Here is a 9,628-nt window from a genome sequence, read left to right as displayed (position 1 = left end):
ATGGAGGCTGAACTCAGAGCTCCTAAAGGAAGAGAAGGTAAGACAATCCTTTAGGGAATTCTTCCAAGCACAGGAAACACTGTTGGAGGCAGGGTGGAGTAGATCGGAGTGGTGGGAGGAGGTCAAAGAGAGGACCCGAGGGTTTTTCAAGTGGCTGGTAGCAAAGAAAAACTTGGTAAAGAAAAGTGCCTACTATGCTCTGAGGAGGAAATTAGACTTCCTGATCTCTGAAAGAGGAGATGATGGGGAAATCTCCCGGGTGAAATCTCGGATGCAGCAGTTTCAGTATATTCGACTTTCGTCTTTGATTCGGGATAAGGATTATGGCAAGTACCACTCCCCGGATCCCTACCAGAATTGTAGGCGAAAGAGCGAGTTAAAGGAAATCAGAGGTCTGATTGATGGAAAGGGTGTCGTGCAGGAGGGGAGAGAGGGCATCCTGGAAGTCATTAGAACCTATTACACTGATCTGCTGTCCGAGAAGGCACTTAGCAGAGAAAAGATGGAGGAATTTCTGGGGAGGATACCAGGGCTTGTGGAACCGGATGCCTCAATTGATTGCTTAGAGAGTGAGATATCTGTGGAGGAGGTCAGAGAAGCGATTGGCGGTTTAACATCAAAAAAGACACCTGGGCCAGATGGTTTGATAACTGAATTCTATAAAGAATTCTCAGATGTCCTTGCACCTCGTCTTGTGGAGGTTTTTAACAGTGGCCTGGCAGAGGGTGAACTCCCTCCCTCCATGAGGATTTCTGCACTTATCTTACTCTCTAAAGGAAAGGACCCGGTCCGTATTGAGAACTGGCGCCCCATAGCACTCCTCGATTCGGATAGGAAGGTGTTGGCAAAAATCATATTTAATAGGCTGATGGAATTTTCTGGGCAGTTGCTCCCTACTTCTCAGCATTGTACTGTGAAAGGTCGAAGCACATTTAGTGCTATCCTTGGTGTCCGGGAGGCCATAGAGCAGTGCAGGGTTGAGAAGTGGGGGAAGTACTTACTGGCATTGGATCAGTCCAAAGCTTTTGACCGAGTCAACCATGAGTACCTCTGGACTTTGCTGGAAAGGTATGGCATTCCAGTTAAATTAGTCAATTGGCTACGCATATTGGCCCTCATTCCGAGTTGTTAGCTCGCTAGCTGCTTTTAGCAGCATTGCACACGCTAAGCCGCCGCCCTCTGGGAGTGTATCTTAGCATAGCAGAATTGCGAACGAAAGATTAGCAAAATTGTGAATAGAAATTTCTTAGCAGTTTCTGAGTAGCTCCAGACTTACTCCTACATTTGCGATCAGTTCAGTCAGTTTCGTTCCTGGTTTGACGTCACAAACACACCCAGCGTTCGGCCAGACACTCCCCCGTTTCCCAAGCCACTCCCGCGTTTTTCCCTGAAACACCTGCGTTTTTCCGCACACTCACAGAAAACGGTCAATTTCCGCCCAGAAACACCCACTTCCTGTCAATCACACTCCGATCACCAGAACGATGAAAAAACTTAGTTACGCCGTGAGTAAAATACCTAACTTTTGTGTAAAATAACTAAGCGCATGCGCTCTGCGAACCTTGTGCATGCGCAGTAAGCGACTAATCGCAGTATAGCGAAAATCAGCAACGAGCGAACAACTCGGAATGACCCCCTTTGTACAGCAAGGCCGAGAGCTTCCCGCTTGTTAATGGTTGGGTAGGGCCTGCCTTTGTGGTGAATTCTGGGGTCCGTCAGGGTTGCCCCCTGAGCCCTCTCCTTTACGTGTTTGCGATCGATCCTTTTATTCGGAGGATTGAGGACAGCATGGTGGGAGGGGGGCAGCTGGGCCGGGGTGAATCACTAAAGGTAACTGCCTATGCTGATGATGTCACAGTGGTTCTGTCATCAAAGACAGAGGCCTGTGATGTGGACCAACTGATAGGTGAATACTCTGGAGCCTCGGGCACCATGATAAATCAGGAAGTTTTCTGGATGGGGGGAGGAAGGTAGAGAATTCGACCTTCCGGACAGCCTCCCTGTGGCCAACCACCAAATTAAGATTCTAGGAATAAGATTTGACCAGGGAGATTATGCCACAGCAAATTGGGAAAGGATACTGGAAGAGGCGACCCAGAAAATAAGAAGTAGGAGAGGATGGAAATTCTCCCTGAGGAAAGGGTTGACTTGTGTAAAACCTATCTGATTCCATTGTTTTTATATGTCAGTTATGTATGTTTTTTGCCACAACCACTGTGGTCTGAAATTGGCTCTTTGTTTTTCCTGCTGTTGTGGGGAAACAAAATTAATATAGTCAAGAGAGGCATTGCATGCAAACCGAGGACGAACCCTGGATATGGTCAACCCGGTGGTGTTTTTTATAACAGCTTTTTTTTAAATGAATTTCGGGGGTCTGTTTTCAGAGACCACTCCTCGGTGGGCAGACGGTTTTAGGGAATGGATATCCCCCTCCCTCACAGTGTGGATAGAAGGAGGTCACTTGAGAAACTCTCGGCCCAGAAGAGGCCACCTCCCGATCTACGTGATCCAGTGCTTGAGAGTGATTGGGCGATAGGGCTTGGGAGTGGGGGAGTTAAGAGATCTCAGTAGGAAGGAGTTGGGGAAGAGGGTCTTGCAAACTCACTTCCATGTCCCATTGGCCCTGAAGGATTGCCCAGAAACTGTATGTTCAGAAGGGATTTCTCTGGTAAATTCTCAGAGGTTCTCGTTGAAATTTAGGGACATCGCCTGGTTCTCATTCCAAGGGAAGCTCTTTGTTAGGGGGAACCTGAAGTTTAGAAGATCCAATGATCGTGATTGTCCACGGGAGAAGTGTCAAGGTCAGGAGGAGAGTATGGACCATTTCTTGCTTCAGTGTCCTTTTAATATAAACATTTGCAAAAGAGTGTCAAGCGCTCTAGGAATACCTTGTCTTTCTGGTTTGGATTACCGGGGATGGGCATATGGGGCACTCAAAGGCTATGAGGAATTTGATTTATGCACAATTTTTATGATAAGTTTAGCTGTCAGGTATCACTTATGGAATGCACGGTGTCAGGTTTCATTGAGAAATAAAATCCTTCCCTGCGAAGTGGAGGAGGGCTTAATACTACACAAGGTGAAGCGGATGATGGAAATGGAGGAGGAGAGATTGGATGTCACCAGTTGGTCCCACTTGTGGCGCCGGCTGAAGCCCCCTTAGTGGGTGATGGAAAATTTTCAGCCTCCAGGTACTGGTAGAAACTTTTCTATAACTATCTCACTTTTTAGATGAAATAGAATTTTGAGATTTGGTTTGGTTTTAAATGGCTGCGTACACTGGAAGAGCTACCAAGATTTGTAATTGACTCCTCATTAAATGTTGGATTGTCCTGGGAGAAAGTAGAGTGTATGGTGTGGTAGGTGAGAGGGTGAGTGGGTTGAGAGTGGAGTGAAAGGTGGTGGTGGGGAATGAAAGGAAGTGTGAGAGTGGTATGCATGGGCTCAAGAACAGGTGAGGGAGGAGTAAGGAGTAGGAGGAGGCTAGTCTCAGGACAAGTAGGTTCTTAAGGAAGTTGTTAGACTTAAGGGGAAAAGTGAAGGGAAAGATGGAATTTGGAAATATGTCAAACAGGGGAGAAGTGGTAGGAACAAATGGGAAAATTTGTTTGAGATTCTTGTTCTTTTTTTTATTTTATTTATTTATTGTATATTTGTAAATGTGTAAATAAAATGTAAGAAGGTTGCAATATTTCAAATAAAAACATTACCAGTATATAGTAGTACAGTACAGTAGTCCATTGCTGTATCTTGCTGCTCCGTGTCAGTTCTAGTATCCTGAACAGTGCTCAATATCTGTGCTCAGTAGCAGTGTTGCATTGTGGTGACCAGTATATAATACTAAAGTACAGTAGTCCAGTGCTGTATTTTGCTGCTGTAGGGTGCTGTGGTAGTGTCCTGTCACTGTGCATAGGTCATCATCATACCAGTCACAGTGGTATCTGGTATCTATCTAGTGGTATCTAATTCCAGACATTACTGCCGTCTAATTCCAGATATATTACTGGCATATAATTCCACACATTAAAAAATGGAGAACATAAATGTGGAGGGTAAAATAGGGAAAGATCAAGATCCACTTCCACCTAGTGCTGAAGCTGCTGCCACTAGTCGTGGCAGAAATTATGAAATGCCATCAACGTCGTCTGCCAAGGCCGATGCCCAATGTCATAGTAGAGAGCATGTAAAATCCAAAAAACAAAAGTTCAGTAAAATGACCGAAAAATCTAAATTAAAAGCATCTGAGGAGAAGCGTAAACTTGCCAATATGCCATTTACGACACGGAGTGGCAAGGAATGGCTGAGGCCCTGGCCTATGTTCATGGATAGTGGTTCAGCTTCACATGAGGATGGAAGTACTCATCCTCCCGCTAGAAAAATGAAAAGAGTTAACCTGGCAAAAGCACAGCAAAGAACTGTGCATTCTTCTAAATCACAAATCCCCAAGGAGAGTCCAATTGTGTCGGTTGCGATGCGTGACCTTCCCAACACTGGACAGGAAGAGGTGGCTCCTTCCACAATTTGCACGCCCCCTGCAAGTGCTGGAAGGAGCACCCACAGTCCTCTTCCTTACATTGAAATTGAAGATGTCACTGTTGAAGTACACCAGGATGAGGATATGGGTGTTGCTGGCGCTGGGGAGGAAATTGACAAGGAGGATTCTGATGGAGAGGTGGTTTGTTTAAGTCAGGCACCCGGTGAGACACCTGTTGTCTGTGGGATGAATAAGGCCATTGACATGCCTGGTCAAAATACAAAAAAAAAAAACACCTCTTCGGTGTGGAATTATTTCAACAGAAATGCGGACAACTGGTGTCAAGCCATGTGTTGCCTTTGTCAAGCTGTAATAAGTAGGGGTAAGGACGTTAACCACCTAGGAACATCCTCCCTTATACGTCACCTGGAGCGCATTCATCAGAAGTCATTGACAAGTTCAAAAACTTTGGGTGACAGCGGAAGCATTCCACTGACAACTAAATCCCTTCTTCCTCTTGTACCAAAGCTCCTGCAAACCACCCCACCACCCCACCAACTCCCTCAGTGTCAATTTCCTCCTTAGACAGGAACGCCAATAGTCCTGCAGGCCATGTCACTGGCAAGTCTGACGAGTCCTCTCCTAACTGGGATTCCTCCGATGGATCCTTGAGTGTAACGGCTACTGCTGCTGGCGCTGCTGTTGTTGCTGCTGGGAGTCGATAGTCATCCCAGAGGGGAAGTTGGAAGACCACTTGTACTACTTCCAATAAGCAATTGACTGTCCAACAGTTCTTTGCGAGGAATATGAAATATCACAGTAGTCATCCTGTTGCAAAGCGGATAACTCAGGCCTTGACAACTATGTTGGTGTTAGACATGCATCCGGTATCCGCCGTTAGTTCACAGGGACTTAGAGAATTGCTTGAGGTAGTGTGTCCCCGGTACCAAATACCATCTAGGTTCCACTTCTCTAGGCAGGCGATACCGAGAATGTACACAGACGTCAGAAAAAGAGTCACCAGTGTCCTAAAAAATGCAGTTGTACCCAATGTCCACTTAACCACGGACATGTGGACAAGTGGAGCAGGGCAGACTAAGGACTATATGACTGTGACAGCCCACTGGGTAGATGTATTGCCTCCCGCAGCAACAACAGCAGCGGCGGCACCAGTAGCAGCATCTCGCAAACGCCAACTCGTTCCTAGGCAGGCTACGCTTTGTATCACTGCTTTCCATAAGAGGCACACAGCTGACAACCTCTTCCGGAAATTGAGGAGCATCATCGCAGATTGGCTTACCCCAATTGGACTCTCCTGGGGATTTGTGATATTGGACAACACCACCAATATTGTGCGTGCATTACATCTGGGCAAATTCCAGCACGTCCCATGTTTTGCACATACATTGAATTTGGTGGTGCAGAAACGACAGGGGCATGCAAGAGATGCTGTCGGTGGCCCGAAGAATTGCAGGCCACTTTCGGCATTCAGTCACCGCGTGCCGAAGACTGGAGCACCACCAAACACTCCTGAACATGCCCTGCCATCAGCTGAAGCAAGAGGTGGTAACGAGGTGGATTTCAACCCTCTATATGCCTATACATCTGCCTATGATATAGGCAAAGGAGGGGGAATGCACCTGACTCAAGCCCAGTGAAAAATGATTTAAACATTGTGCAAGGTTCTGCAACCCTTAGAACTTGCCACACATGAAGTCAGTTCAGACACTGCCAGCCTGAGTCAGGTCATTCCCCTCATCAGGCTTTTGCAGAAGCAGCTGGAGAGATTAAAGGAGGAGCTAAAATGGAGCGATTCCGCTAGGTATGTGGGACTTGTGGATGGAGCCCTTCATTCGCTTAACCAGAATTCATGGGTGGTCAATCTGTTGAAATCAGAGCACTACATTTTGACCACCGTGCTCGATCCTAGTTTTAAAGCTTACGTTGTATCTCTCTTTCCGGCAGACACAAGTCTGCAGATGTTCAAAGACCTGCTGGTGAGACAATTGTCAAGTCAAGTGTAACGTGACCCGCCAACAGCTCCTCCTTCATTTTCTCACGCCACTGGAGCTGCCAGGAAAAGGATAAAATTTCCAAAACCACCCGCTGACGGTGATGCCGGGCAGTCAGAAGCGATAGCTGACATCTGGTCCGGACTGAAGGACCTGCCAACGATTACTGACATGTCGTCTACTGTTACTGCATATGATTCTGTCACCATTGAAAGATTGGTGGAGGATTATATGAGTGACAGCATCCAAGTAGGCATGTCAGACAGTCCGTACGTATACTGGCAGGAAAAAGAGGCAATTTGGAGGCCCTTGCACAAACTGGCTTTATTTTACATAAGTTGCCCCCCCCCCCCCTCCAGTGTGTACTCCGAAAGAGTGTTTAGTGCAGCCGGTAACCTTGTCAGCGATAGGCGTAGGAGGTTACTTCCAGAAAATGTGGAGAAGATGATGTTCATCAAAATGAATTATAATCAATTCCTCCGTGGAGACATTTACCAGCAATTGCCTCCAGAAAGTACACAGGGACCTGTGATGGTGGATTCCAGTGGGGACGAATTAATACTCTGTGAGGAGGGGGATGTACACAGTGAAAGGGGTGAGGAATTGCACGATGAGGAGGAGGTGGACATCCTGCCTCTGTAGAGCCAGTTTGTGCAAGGAGAGATTGATTGCTTCTTTTTTGGTGGGGGCCCATTCCAACCAGTCATTTCAGCCACAGTCGTGTGGCAGACCCTGTCGCTGAAATGATGGGTTTGTTAAAGTGTGCATGTCCTGTTTATACAACATAAGGGTGGGTGGGAGGGCCCAAGGACAATTCCATCTTGCACCTTTTTTTTTATTTATCTTTGCATCATGTGCTGTTTGGGGACTATTTTTTTAAGTGCCATCCTGTCTGCCACTGCAGTGCCACTCCTAGATGGGCCAGGTGTTTGTGTCGGCCACTTGGGTCGCTTAGCTTAGTCATCCAGCAACCTTGGTGCTAATTTTAGGACTAAAAATAATATTGTGAGGTGTCAGGTGTTCAGAATAGACTGGAAATGAGTGGAAATTATGGTTATTGAGGTTAATAATACTATAGGATCAAAATTACCCCCCCCCCCCCCCCCCAATTCTATGATTTAAGCTGTTTTTGAGGGGTTTTTGAAAAACAAACACCCGAATCCAAAACACACCCAAATCCGACAAAAATTCTTAAGGGAGGTTTTGCCAAAACGCGTCCGAATCCAAAACACGACCGTGGAACCGAATCCAAAACCAAAACACAAAACCCGATACATGCCCGCTGCACATCTCTATGTATAACTTGTGTGATATGCCATCTGCAGACATATCACTTGTTGCTGACATGGGTAAAAGCAGCGATTTATCTGAGTTGCAAAAAAGGATTATTATCGGCTTTCGGGCCAAGGGTGGCAGTATTTCTTAAACAGTGCCGTTTCTGAACTGTTCGTGTGCTGCTGTGGTGCAGGTGTATCGTGACTGTATAAATTGCACCATTGTGAATAACCGACGTGGAATCTGTGGAGCACCACATGGCATTGATGTGAGAAATGCTGCAAATTTGGTGAGTTTTGACAATAAAAATGATTAGAATAATACAAACATAATATTTATTAAGTTATATACTGTAAATATGCCTTTTTTGTATTATTCTAATACTTTTTATAGTCAAAACTGTGAAGTATACTGTAATATGACAGACGAGGTTCCATGTTTCCTTACTACCATAACTGCACATCACTGGTGTACACTAGCAAGTAGTTCTGTTGCATCTATTAGTTTTAATTATGCAAATAAAATGCATATTTTCACAAGAAAAGCCTATATTTTCTCGAGCAAAAGGGCTTTTGATCAGTGGACGATTTTCCACAAGGCAACCAAAGTGGCTGCTTAGGGCCCTGTTGGTTCCAGTGGAGCCTACTGGTCCCAGGGGGCCCGCAACAAGGCTCTATAAAGGGCATTTCTGGTGGACCACAAGCTTCAGAAAAATTGTCAGAGAGCTGGGCTGGCTGAATACTCCGAGCAGGCTGCCAGTGATTAGACAGCTGTTGGGTGCCATCTCTAGCGTATGCCTGTGTCTCCAGTCCTGCAGTACTGTGTGTATGATGTCAGATGCTTAGAGAGAAGAGCCAGGATGTGCACAGAAAAAACAACATGAGATCTTCCAGTGTACTTTATTACAGTATTATTTTTATTTCATAAAACATCCACCTTCTTCAAATTCCAATCAGGTGGGAGTGGGGAAGGGGGTGGGGGGGTTAAGTACAGAGTCTAACATCCGCCTGCTACAATCATGGCCGGGGAGGAGGCACACACTGACCGGTGATATATCAATATGCTATAATACTCTATTTTAAGTACTACCGTGAATGGGAGATGCCTGTTACAATCAGCGAGGCGCTGATATATATTCAATGCAGTCACACTGACTGAAGGGTGTAACAAAGGGTATTATAGGGGATGGGGGGACCTACAATGCTGCTACAATCAGTAAGTGGAGGAGAGGCATTCATACACAATACAGTCAACACTATAAAAAGGCTTTATAGATTCCCTAACCCCAGAACTTAAACGCCAAATATATAACTGCTTCTGATACACATCTTGGTATGAGACACCGACAGTATATTGTTGGATGCCCCATCCGATTGCTTTGTCACCCTCAAGCTAAACTACTGTATGCTCTTTCAGTGAATAGAACCGGAGATGGAGGTGGGAGACTGACAACCATGCCTAGGGTGGGGGAACTGCTTACTTTAGTAAGCATATTATTGCTGCATAATATTGTTTTCAAATGGTTTCTGTTGTTCTTTTTTGAATTACTTCCTCCTGCAAAGTATTCATGTACTTATTACATATTTGTTCTACCATGTGATATGCCATGATATGCTGTGATGAATAAAGAAATTATAAAAAAAGACAAAAAACACTAATATATTTGGGTGTAATAACAAGTATTATAAGATATGGGTGGCTGCATTATATATCCGTGCAACCCCCCCCCCCCTTCCCCCCCCCCACACACACACACTTATTGTAGCACATCCCCCATCCCCTGTTAGCAGGTCCCCCATTCCTTATAATATCCATTATCACGCCACTCAGTCAGTGACTGTATTGACTATATATCATTGCATTTAGT

The sequence above is a fragment of the Pseudophryne corroboree genome, chromosome 2, assembly GCF_028390025.1.
Source record: "Pseudophryne corroboree isolate aPseCor3 chromosome 2, aPseCor3.hap2, whole genome shotgun sequence".
Lineage (NCBI taxonomy): Eukaryota > Metazoa > Chordata > Amphibia > Anura > Myobatrachidae > Pseudophryne > Pseudophryne corroboree.
The sequence above is the reverse complement of the archived record's forward strand: the minus strand, read 5'-3'. Positions refer to the sequence as shown.